The sequence below is a fragment of the Bicyclus anynana genome, chromosome 17 (assembly GCF_947172395.1).
Source record: "Bicyclus anynana chromosome 17, ilBicAnyn1.1, whole genome shotgun sequence".
Lineage (NCBI taxonomy): Eukaryota > Metazoa > Arthropoda > Insecta > Lepidoptera > Nymphalidae > Bicyclus > Bicyclus anynana.
Window position 1 is genome coordinate 13,596,628 of NC_069099.1, and position 13,617 is coordinate 13,610,244.

The window sequence follows — 13,617 nt, forward strand, 5'->3', positions numbered from 1 at the left end:
CCTGGGGCTTAGAAAATTTCGAAAAAGAAAAAGAGCTGATGAATACTTTTAGTTGATAAAACCTAATCAGTATGAATAGTAGTGGGACCCCATTTGTTATTTGCAACAGGGCTCTTGGTTACCTAACTACGGCACTGACCCTGGATCTATTTCATTAATAATTAAGGAGACAAAAGCGGCCTTCAATGGTTCGTGTAAAGTTACCTTGTCTCTCGTTCTCTGGAATTTGGCTGACACGCTCCGCACGTCTCGATGTATACGTTATTAACATTTTACCATGGTAAATTTTCTACTCCCCCCTTGTTGCTCGGGAGTTAAAAAGATCGATAAAAATCTTAATTATTTATTACATTCCTTTCCAGTTTCCATATAAGTACGTACCTGCACACGTACAGTTAGGTAGGTACCTACGTATACCTACCTATAAACTTTTAAACACTTCACTCCTGCATTACTCAGCATTATTACATACCTTTCCAGTTTCCATGTCAGTACGTACCTGCACAGGTACAGTTATGTAGGTAGGTATTACCTAACTGAGTGTAAAACAATCGTTTTGTTCTGGGGCAATTGTTATATATTATCGCTCTGCGCGCCTTTAAAGGACCGGCCACAAAAGGGCACCGCTTTACGCAGTATGTCAAAATATGTCTATTGTCTATTGACAGTTTGAAATTTCTAGGTATCTACTGTCAGAAGCACTCAAAAACCGTCGTGCGACTTGTGCCATCAGATGAGAACAAAGTCAAGCGTGACCTTTTAAAAAAATATAACTTTAACACCCCTCAATCAGCAAAAAATGTTTAATCATTACATGCGTTTCCAGTTTCCATACTACTACGTACCTGTATAAGTACAGTTAGGTAGGTAGATATATTAAGTATAGTGTTTTTCAGATAGCAAGGGTACGGTGACAATTCGTTTCACTCTTGAAAGTTGGTCGCGTTTCTCGATAATAGTACCTATTATGAACGTCCTAACTCCTAAGGCAACTGTCACCGTACCCATGCTATCTGAAAACCACTTTAGTAGGTATACTAGCTGACGCCGCGCGGTTTCAACCGCTTGCTGCCCGGTCCTGTAGGAATACGATGATAATATAAATAGCCTATAGCCTTCCTCGGTAAATGGGCTATCTAACACTGAAAAACTTTTTCAAATCGAACCAGTAGTTCCTCAGATTAGCGCGTTCAAACAAACAAACTCTTCAGCTTTATAATATTAGTATAGATTACTTAACTGAGTGTAAAAGAATCGTTTTGTTCTGGGGCAATTGTTGTGTACCAGAGCCCTGCGCGCCTTTAAAGGACCGGCACGCAAGGCCGCCGCCGGTGCGGCGCGCGACATTGTTGTTACGACATTACGTGCAGTACACCCGCCACTTATGGCTTATGAACATCTGGGATCTGGCGACAGGGCTCGCCAACCTTTTCTTTTACCAGACTTAAATAAATGAAGTTTTTTTTTTATTTTTTTATTCTTTACAAGTTAGCCCTTGACTACAATCTCACCTGATGGTAAGTGATGATGCAATCTAATGGAAGCGGGCTAACTTGTAGGAGTAGGATGAAATCCACACTACTTTCGGTTTCTACACGACATCGTACCGGAACGCTAAATCGCTTGGCGGTACGTCTTTGTCGGTAGGGTGGTAACTAGCCACGGCCAAAGCCTCCCACTAGCCAGACCTGGACCAATTGAGAAAATCTCAACCGGCCCAGCTGAGGATCGAACCCAGGACCTCCGTCTTGTTAAATCCAATGCGCATACTGCTGCGCCATGGAGGTACTATGTACTTATGTAGGTACAAGCGGGCGCCCGCGACTTCGTCCGCGTGGAATTAAGTTTTTCACAAATCCCGCGGAAACCAGGGATTTTCCCGGAATAAAGAGTAGTCTATTTGTTAATTTAGAGTAAAATTTATTTATAGCCAATAAATTGCCGCAAAATTGACAAAGTTGTATACAAACTTTCATACCCTATTTTATCCGCTTGGGGGTAGAATTGATCAAAATCATCTACCAGCATGCCAAATTTCAGCTCGATCCGTCGTGTTGTTTGGGCTGTGCGTTGATAGATTATATAGGTATGTCAGTCAGTCAGTCACCTTTGAGTTTTATATATTTAGATATACCTAATCATCATCATATCATAAACCGTCGTGCGATCTGTGCCATCAGGTGAGATCAAGGTCAAGCGCGACTTTACAAAAATATTATTCTGGGTCGCCGCTACGTGGCCGCTGATACCTAAAATTTTACAATCCGTAGCATCACGCACGATGTTCCGAAACTTGATGAAGTTTGCATCATAACGTGCCGAGTACTTATTTACCGGCCGCTTATAGGTTAAGAAACCTTTTTAAGTCGCCGCCAACCTTTTTATTTAATGTTATGTTTTCAAATCGTAAAAGGAGGAAGTTTGTTAAATTAAAATACCAGAAGTTCTTTTTTTAAGTTTTAGTTTAACAACAAAATTACCTATAGTTTTAGAACCCCTGACTTTAGAATATTTATTGTTGGCAGCAATACCTCCGATCAAGCCCAAGCTACACTTTATTTATTATGCCAGCAATTATTACAAGATATTAATTAAGAGGCAAGCCAGAGCCAGTCTTTATTAAATCGATATTTTTGATAGCTGTAGAATTTATGATCTGAATTTATTATTATTAATTATTATTGTATTATTTTAATTACGCGTGCAAAATATTAAATAGCTTTTACGTTTTTACTTTTTTATAATATTACTCGTTTAAGCTTTGGTGTCCTACTTTAAACTCGAGAATTTCAGACAAGACGTGTTTCGGAGGTCGTCAACATTTTTGAAAATATCCAAATGTAGCACTCGATATATTTTTAATCTGGTGTTTACGTCTAACTGTATGTATATAACTATCTCTTAATTGACAACCCAAAAATATTAATTAGACTCCGCGCCATGAAAGAAGTCTCGCGGCTAAAACCTTAACCACAGAAAACATATGTAGGTGAGAGAGAGAGAGAAAGATGAGAGAGAAAGATATGTAGGTGAGAGAGAGAGAGAAAGAGGTGGTCCTTGCATAATCACAAATATACGATTAGTAGCGACCACGATTCTACCATGATCATTTTTGTAAATAGTAATTTCCCGATTTCTATCTGAAATATTTTCTTGTTTCGTCCTTTTAAAAAAAAACAAAGTTTAAAACTATAACCCGACTACGTAATCCAGTGGTCTACACTTTTTTACGTAGCCGGGTTACAGTTTTAAACGTTTTTTTTTTTAATTTTAATTGAAACGCGTGAAAGAGCGTTAGCCAAATTTGAGAGAATTTGTACTACAGTAATCGTTGTTATCAACCCATATTCGGCTCACTGCTGAGCTCGAGTCTCTTCTCAGAATGAGAGGAGTTAGGCACGCTGGCCCAATGCGGATTGGCAGACTTCACACACGCAGAGAATAATGAAAATTCTCTGGTATGCAGGTTTCCTCACGATGCTTTTCCTTCACCGTTTGAGAAACGTGAAATTTAATTTCTTAAAATGCACACAACTGAAATGTTGGAGGATGCCCCGGACCGGATTCGAACCCACACCCTCCGGAATCATAGCAATGATAGCCCAGTGGATGACTACAGTAGTACTATAAGATATTAGCAGCCCTTGACTACAATCTCACCTGATGGTAAGTGATGATGCAATCTAAGATGGAAGTGGGCTAACTTGTTAGGAGGAGGATGAAAATCCACACCCCTTTCGGTTTCTACACGGCATCGTACCGGAACGCTAAATCGCTTGGCGGTACGTCTTTGTCGGTAGGGTGGTAACTAGCCACGGCCGAAGCCTCCCACCAGCCAGACCTGGACAAATTAAGATAATCTCAATCTGCCCAGCCGGGGATCGAACCCAGGACCTCCGTGTTTAAATCCACCGCGCATACCACTGCGCCACGGAGGCCGTCAAAACTCCCTGACTCGTAACCATCTTTCTTTTGTCAAGTCTGAGATACAATAGAACTTAACTTAAAGCACTGGAACATAAAGGACTTCATAATAAAGAAAAGCGTTTCTATAATCGTGTGAATGTGAACCATGTGTGAACGCTGAGTCACCAACCAGATAGTTTTCCTTGCCCATTTAGAGCTAACTCTAACTTGGCAGTATATGCACTGTAACAAGCATTTGCCAAGGCTAATGGTACAGATTTGTGATGACTTGTTTTATTTGTATCTAGACTAAGGTACTAACTGAGTGACTGCTGTTTTTTTGTTAAAGTTGTATTTTGTATTCAAATGATATTATAACCTCATCATTACGTATTAGAAAAGATACGAGTAGGTACCTACCAACCTACAGCTGAACACAGATTGTCTTTGGAACTCGGTTACAAGTTAAAATTAAAAATTTTAAAAAACCCTCAAATAACGTCCTATAAGCTAGACATTATTTCCATCATAAAAGAAAAGTTAAATGGTGTTTCAATATGAACTGGATCAAAGTACATTATTTACTTAGTGGATTTCAAGTAAAAAAAAACCTCATCGAAATTGGTCCATCCGTTTTTTGACATACAATGCAACAGACCGACATCGACGTCAAACAGGTGTGATGTCAAACAATTGCTGTTTATTTAAATGACGTTGCGAAGTGAATCTTCTGTACCTACTTATACTTACACTAGCGGATGCCCGCGACTTCGTCCGCGTGAAACTCGATGTAAACTTTCAACTACCGCTACCCTACCCCTACCCTACCCTACCCTACCCTACCCCTACCCTACCACTACCCTACCCCTACCCTACCCTACCCTACCCCTACCCTACCCCTACCCTACCCCTACCCTACCCCTACCCTACCCCTACCCTACCCCTACCCTACCCTACCCCTACCCTACCACTACCCTACCCCTACCCCGTTTTCTAATTATTATTAATATGAACTTTATACAATAACAATAAAGCTCAAATTGACTACGTTTTAGTTACAAATCATTTGTATGGGAAAAAGAAAAGGGCTATTTTAGGGTTTTTGGCAAAAAATTAAAGTTTATAATTAACAAATAAAAAATAGGGGTTGATCGTAGAGGGGTGAAAAATTGAAAGTATTATGAGATTTTTTATTGTAAGTCATCAAAAAATAAAAAAAAAATTTACCAAAAAAAATTATAGTTTTTAATTAACAAATAAAATATAAGGGTTGATCGTAGAGGGGTGAAAATTTAGGGTTGTATGTATTTTTGTATGCTGTGTCATAAAAAAATAAAAACAAAAAATTTTGCCTAAAAAATAAAAAAAAAAATTTAGGGGTGGACTACCCTTAACATTTAGGGGGATGAAAAATAGATGTTGGCCGATTCTCCACCCTGGCCGACAATCACGCTAAGGATCACAAAAATCGGTCGAGCCATTTCGGAGGAGTTCTAGTTCGAACACCGCGACACGAGAATTTTATATATTAGATATTAAATGTATTCTGTGTCGTAGTCAAGGATTTCTTTCAAAGAAAAAAATATATACTTAATCATAGCCCAGATTTGAACCCAGTATCGTGATCCTAAGCCATATAGGCTAGCCACTAGGCCAACGAATTATATAAGCCTAACATACACACATAGGATAGGTATTCTAAATACCAACAGATTGTTATGACGACACGCACTATTCCTGTCTTCAGCGCACTGAAATATCTCGCACAGGTGACGTCGAGTTTCATGAAGATCGTAAGCATCTAGTAGATACTAAATATGTCATATTGTCTAGGTATTTTTTGTGTCAAGATACAATGAAACAGACAAAAGTCTTCGAACAATGCGTATTGCCAGTGATGCTTGGCAATCTTTTTTTTAAAAATTTACCAATATGCCCATCATCATCATCATATCAGCCGATGGACATCCACTGCAGGACATAGGCCTTTTGTAGGGACTTCCAAACATCACGATCCTGAGCCGCCAGCTTCCTGCGAATCCCTGCGACTGGCTTGATGACAACAGTCTACCTGGGGGTCGACCAATCCTGCGTTTTCTAGTGCGCAGTTGCCATTCCAGCACCGTGGGACTCCAACGTCCATCGGCTCTTCGAACTATGTGCCCACCCATTGCCACTTTAGCTTCGCGACTCGATGAGCTATGTCGGTTGACTTTGGTTCTTCTGCGGATTTCCTCATTTCTGATTCGATCCGAGCATAGCTCGTTCCATCGCTCGCTGTGTGACTCTGAGCCTTCTTACGAGGCTTAAAGTTAGCGACCAAGTCTCAAAACTATAGATCATCCTTTAAAAAACAAATAAGTAAACTTAAGTGAAATCATTGTTTCAACCAAGAATGTTAAATTCGAAAATTAGGAGGAAACACTTCAACAATGATTCATTTTAAGATGAAAGCGAGCAGTATGTGCGTTACTCATCCTTCGCTTTACCTTATAAGGACACCGAAATAACCTTATTAGTTTAAAATAAACCTATTAAAATTATTTTAATTAATTTGACATTTATAAATGCTATTAATTATTTTAAGGTTAATTTACATTAATATAGGTGGTTTAATTTGATTACCTATTAAAAGAAATATAATAGAATAGAAATAGTACGAGTCCCTATATTGTAGAATATAGGTATAGGTATAGGTTATAGGTTCGATTCCCGGAAGAGAGGTCTTACCTAATAATAATAATGCCACGAGTATTTGAGCCTGAGCCTGAGTTGAGTTGAGGTCCTCAACTATGAGTAAACTGCCCATTTCCCTCCAATTAGTCGGAAAAGAATGTTAGGAATGGGTACGACAATACACAATCCTACTAATATTATAAACGCGAAAGTTTGTTTGGAAATTTGTATGGAAGTTTGTTTGGATGTTTGTTACTCTTCAACGCCGCAAGTACTGAACCGATTTGGCTGAAATTTGGAATGGAAATAGATTTTACTCTGGCTTACTTTTCATCCCGGAAAAATACATGGTATCCCGGTAAAATCCTCCGTTCGTGGTAATGATCATAAAAAGGAATCGAACCGACACCTTTAGCTTAGGTCGATTTACTGCGGCTCGTTCGAAAATGAACATGAGTATTATTTTGATATTTTAACTCTTTGATTGCGATTGCATAAAGTTCAGTCATCAGATCTTTATATAACACGATATAACACTGTGAGAACGAGGTTGACTGATTTCTTTTGTAATTGAAATCAAGCGGGAGATATTGTTAATCACCTTTTGCGTATGTTAAAGTGCATATAATTATTTATGTGTAGTTAAATATATTGGTTGATAATTTCTTTGAACAAATTATTATTTTGTGATGTGATCCTTCAAATAATTTACGTCAGAGTCAAAGCGTTATTCTTTAATTGATTATGAATTGCGTTATTCTTTCTTTTCTATTTGAAAAAAACCCCATATGAGTCATGTCTTTAAAACATGACCAACATAATTCCCCTACTAGAATCCTACCGGATTTGAGTTCGATCGACCAACACTGTGCTTTTCGGTGTCGTCCATCAGCTCTTCGAAGCACTTGCCCTTGCCACATTGCCACTTCTTTAGTCACATTGGTAACTTTGGTTCACCTGCGTATCTCTGATTCGATCGATCGCCCGCTGAGTGACTCAGAGCCTTCTAGTTCAAGAAATCCACAGCTGTTAGCAGCCAAGTGATTCTGTACATAATAGGAACCTACTTATTGAAAAATTTTAAGTAATGTACCGCGTAATAAAAAATGTCACCTTTCGATAATCCGTAAAGGCTATTTAATAGCACCTTGAGTTAAACGTTCGTCGGCGTCTGATCGTATCAATCAAACACCATAAAAGCCTTATAAGGCTTCTGTAATCATAACGGCCTTAGCTAATTGTCTACGTTAAACGCCGTTTAATTCAAAGCCAGTGTTGATACTTACATGTTTACCTTTACACAAAATTTTCGGGAAATAAATTCAAATTAATGATTCGATCAATATAAGATTTAAAGAGTACTAGCGGACCCAATCAAGCTTCGTGCACTTTTTCCCTACCCCTACGGCCCTACTCTACCCCTGCACAACCCTACTCCTACCCAACTCTACCCTACCCTACCCTACCCTACCCTACCCCTACCCTACGGCTACACAAACCTACCCTTTTTGAAGACTTTTTGGTGTGTATTGCGTTAACAACGTATATTCGGCTGTTGACCACGAGTCTCCTCACAGAATGAAAGGATTTAGTTCCGCCACGCTGCTGGTTCAATGCGGATTGGCAGACTACACACGCGTAGAGAATTAAGAAACTTTCTTAACTTAACTAAACTTTCAGGAAAGCAGGTTTAATCACGATGTTCTTCACCATTATTCACGTTTACCGTTTGAGACACGTGATTTTTAATATCTTATATACAAGTACATAGCCGAAAAGTTTGAGGTGCGTGCCCCAGTGGTACAAAGAAATATATTTGGATGTATGATATTTAGCAGTTTTAAATTAGATTTTTAGCAGTTTTAAGTTAGATATTAGCAGTTTTAAGTTAGATCACCTGGCAACACCGCTTTAGTATCAGGCATGAGGCAAGGCCAAACGTGGCGCCTTAAAAGTTACATCTGGGTCAACTGTTTACTTTACTCGTCTGGTGAATCATCTTATCAGCCGTGTGTTGTCGTCGTGTCGAAATTTCAATGTAACTCGTATATTTTCTCATTATTTACGTCATTACGCTACTTGTTAATATTGATAGGCTCTTTAATGTCACGTACCAATTTACGGTTTCAAAATAAACGATGGGTTTTGTTATTTTTTGATTATTTCTTAGGATTTCACTTGAGTTGGCGTTCTTAGTAAAGATTTGCTATTATTTGAATTGAATAATGAGCAAATGTCTAATAGTTAGTGGTCTGGGGTCTCATGCAGTGGCGTGCACAAGTAATTATTTAGGGTAAGCTACTGCTTTCCCTAATTAAATACTTACGAACAGAGGACAACGATACCGAACGTTAATGGTTTGGACCCTTGAAACCTGCTATCTTGCATTAAAGTCCAAACTCCATACGTAATTGGCGACTGTACTTATCTTTAATTAACTATATGGGCCTCATAAAAAGTCACACAGCGGGCGATGGAACGAGCAATTCTCGGTGATCGAATCAGAAATGAGGAGATCCGTAGAAGAACCAAAGTCACCGACATAGCTCAACGAGTCGCGAAGCTGAAATGCTGCTGGAGCACCGCACTAGAAAGTGCAGTATTGGTTGACCCCCCGAATGGGTGGACTGACGACATCAAGCGAGTCGCAGGGATTCGCTGGATGCAGCCGGCTCAGGATCGTGATGTTTGGAAGCCCCTACGAAAGGTCTATGTCCTGCAGTGGATGTCCATCGGCTGATATGATGATGATGATGATGACTTAACTATGGTAGTTGCATGAGCTGACAAACTTTCAGTGCTCTTAAAATGAGGTAGGTACCTGTAAGTCTGTTAGTTTAACTAATGTTAGTTGTCTATGGTGCTTGTACATAATATGTTTTCTGTGCTATGGGCCAGTAATGGCCAGATCTTCGCCGATTTATAAAAGCTGTACTTTTATCAGTCCATGCTCTAAAAAAATACCTTAGAGTAACAATGCTTGTTCCGATCCGATCCGAGTTGCCACGAAGCTGTCTGACGATTGAAGCTATGATTTCTTGAAGCAAATTTCGGACTCATCATCATTATCCGATGGACGTCCACAGCTGGACATAGGCCTCTTGGGTGGGCTTATAAAAACCACGATCTCGAGCCGTCAGCTTCTTATTTTTTAACATAAAAAGACGAAGATGTGGCCAACATAGGCCTTCGCCTCACTTCCTTATATCATTTGAAAGACTAGACACTAAGTTAGCGAAGAACCAAGCTGGTGAGACATCCTTCAACGATAATTAGGTACATTAAAGTAGAATAGAGAGCCGTGATAGCCCAGTGAATATGACCTCTGCCTCCGATTTCGGAGGGTGTGGGTTCCTAACCCCTCTCATTCTGAGAGGAGACTCGAGCTCAGCAGTGAGCCGGATATGGGTTGATATGGATGATGATGAAAGTAGAATATTCTACATTAATGTACCTATAAATAAAAATAAATAAATAATTAATAAACAAGACAATTGTAGATTTATTAAAAAAAATAAAATATTTTTCGGAATCCTCCTTGACGCGAGCTATATTCTCGGAGCGGGGTTCATCTCCTTTCGCGGCGGTAAGGCGACACCGCGGGTACCGCCGCGCCGCTCGCCAGTCGCACCACAGCACGCGTCGACTCGACATGTAAGTACCTCGCTCTAGTGATATAGTGTTAACAGTGATAAGTGTTTATCTACGTGCATTCCGGTAAGTCCAGTGCATACCTTTGCCTACCTGTTGAGCTTTTAGTACCTGTCAAGTGGACAAAAAGGCTGGAATCCGAAACTAGAAAAAAAATCGTGACATGTAAAACATGTGAAATATTTTCGTACTAAAATATTAACATGACATGAAAAAGACCTACACAATTTTCATATGTTAAAAAAAAACAAATAAGGTGTTTATTCACAACTTCTTTGATACCAAAATTAATTTACAGAATGTAAAATTTATTCAATTCGTAATTTATTATTTACTTATTTAAAAGTGATACATGTTATCGGAATTCATAAAATATTTATTAACTATCTAACCCAAAAAATATATAGTGTTGAATACAATTATTTAATTCAAGACGAATTATGCATTTTTAGTCTATATTTAAACTTGCTAAGTAGATTGTCTCTGGGCAGTATTTTGTAATCCGTGGCCCTGTTTCTATTTTTAAATGTCGCGGTGCTCGGTTTCAGCAGTAGTGGCCAATAGGAAACGCGTTTGTCCGAGTTTTCCCGCGTTTTGGCAACCTGCCAATGGCGGGCGAGCGCGGGAAGCGGAGGCGGTATACGCATGCGCGAGCTTACGCGCTTTTTGTAATTCAGACATTTTATTTTTAGAATTAACTTTTTATAGTGGTTTAAAATGACTGATTTTTGATTAATTTTATCATTATCAGGTTATTTGCAAGGGCCATCTCTTTTTAGGGTAAAGGTTTTTTAAGCTTAGATTAGCTTTGGGTTGATAATCTTAGTTAGATTCTGTAGCGATCACTATCAAATGATATAACAATGACTTGGGGTACTTGGGTGCCGAGGTACCTAGAGGGTAGTTTTACCATTAGTTTCCCAACTTTGGCCTACTACTGAGATTTTCCTGAATGAAATTCCCAATATTTCATAGTTGGACTCAATGATTATTTTTTACCAAAGACATGTTACGTGCCGACAAAATCACTGCAAAAAGTGATCCGAATTTAGCGACTACACTGAGATCACACATGCACGATTTTGTGATTACTTACGTTATATATTTATGTAAATATATAGTTTTTACACTTCCTAAACACACAATTCACCATATTTAGGAATTATATGTGTTTAAATAATATTCGTTGTTTAATAAGCGACTAAATGAAATTAAGACAATTATGCACATTTGTCCGCATCAGTTTTGATACGCTAGCGCCCTATCTCTAGTATAAAATATCATTGGCTTAAACCAAGGGCCGTGTGATCCATAGCTAGTCAGGCTAACTAACTAAGAGCAACGAGCAGGCAACGAAATAACTATTACATTTTAATTTATGCTTATATTAAATTTTTAAAAAGTTTTTGAGAAAATTACGGATGTACATTCGGATACATACAAAGATTTTTTAATAGAGAGATAATCACTATAGTGTTTTTCAGATAGCATTGGTACTTTGACAGTTCGTTTCACTCTTGAAACTTTGCCGCGATTCACGATAATAGTCCGTATTATGAACGTCATAAGGCAACTGTCACCGTACTCATGCTATCTGAAAATCACTTAAGCGCGTGAAAACTGAAGCGAATAAAAGCGGCTGCTTGTTTTAATTTTATTGAGCCGCATAGTAAACAACGAAAGTTATTTAAACAATAGATATTGTATACAATGTCGAGTTGTGTGTTCAGGAACTTTAAAAACTGTATATACATAAATATATAATGGAATTAGACACAAAATTGTTGTGTATTGTGTGCGGTCGGTGGAGTAGCTAAATTCGAATCAATTTTTACTGTGATTTTGTAGGCACGTAACATGTCTATAGTGTAAAATATCTATAGCATTCATACAATTAAGAGTCGAATACACTATTCTCTATATGTCAGTTAATAAGTATTAATTGAATATGGTTATAAAGTACGAGTAAATATGAATAAATATACATACTTTGGACAGAGCTCTTATGACACTCCAACTTGGAATGCGCTGCATTCCGAAGGTTCTTTTTCATTTTTTGGTATGACGTATGAACGACCCTGAATGGCCTTGATGGCATCATCGTCAGTTGCGGAATTTGGGATAAATAAAGCCTTAAAACTGGGAAGGCTTGATGCTACTGAATAAATAAATAAAATAAAGTGAAAATAATACTTTTTTTTAGTATTATTTGAGTAGTAGAAATAATATAAAATATCATTTAGTAAAAACATAATTAAGCTTAATGAAATATAAATTAAATTTTACGCAACACAGAAAACGTGAAAGATTTTGAAATCTGTGTTACAAAAATCCTATGTGATATAGGTTAGCAAAGCTGATGGATTCCATTAAATCAATCAATACTCAATACATATAAATAAAATTGAAGTGTCTCTGACTGTGTGTGTTTTCTCAATACTTATCACTTACAATTATTTACATGATAGTAAACATAAACGAACTTTTTAAAATAAATAAATAAATGAATTTTTATTTCAGTTCAAGAACCATATAAATAATAATCTAGATGAGTTAGTAAGATTAAGATTAATAACAATTTTTTACCTTAAACTATGTTAGTATTGTTAGTGAACCTAAAAATTAAAATTAAAAATAAAAATAAAAGTAACATCTATCTATGTAACATCTATCTACAAAAACGGCCTGTAGCCACAGCTATCCATCGTGCCACTATTGGGCAGCTCAACCTCTCCAATATTGAGCCCAGGATGCTGTTGTGGCCATCGCGAAGACGTTGTAGGAGTGAAGCTGCCTTTTTGCGCATGATAGCATGGAAACCATCAGTGCGAGCATCGAAGAACATGCCACTTGCACTACAATACCTTGGCAACCCCAACAACATCCTAAACCCATTATTGTATTGAACTCTAAGGGTATTTAGTGATCTAAGTGAATATGTCACCCACAAACCACTCGAGTAGAACGATTGACAGTAGGCTTTGAAAAGCGTTATTTTAACTTCTTTGGTACATCGAGCAAATCTGCGGGCAAGCATATTACACCTAACTGACAAAGCCCTTCGTTCTCTTTCTATGTCATCATCATCCCTTAAGTTCTCTTTTATGACGTGTCCTAAATACCTGAATTGCTTCACGACCCTAAGCTTCACACCTCCTAAGCATACCGGCGGCACATACTTTGGCCGATAGCTACCCGCTTTGAAAACCAGGAGCTCGCTTTTTTTGGCATTATATAGTAGGCCATGTGATCTGGCATAAACCTCACAGATATTCAGGAGACGTCGTATGGAACCAATCGTAGGGCCCAGCAACACCATATCATCGGCATAACTAATATTATTAAAACATGTATCCCCAACAAAGCATCCTACATGCGTGCTGC

At 38.2% G+C, this 13,617-nt stretch overlaps 1 protein-coding gene across 14 annotated transcripts in view; it reads left to right on the forward strand.

Annotated features, from left to right (window-relative positions):
- Positions 1–10,082: 10,082 nt before the first annotated feature.
- The window catches only part of LOC112049503 (tropomyosin-2), a 41,112-nt gene continuing 37,577 nt past the window's right edge, over positions 10,083–13,617 (forward strand). For 9 of the 14 annotated variants that reach the window (XM_024087428.2, XM_052886590.1, XM_024087413.2 and 6 more), the window contains exon 1: positions 10,083–10,236. The gene's annotated coding sequence lies outside the window, so the exon portion shown is untranslated. Of the gene's footprint in view, positions 10,300–13,617 lie in introns of all 14 variants that reach the window. The other 5 variants (XM_024087429.2, XM_024087430.2, XM_024087432.2 and 2 more) reach the window with 3 other exon arrangements.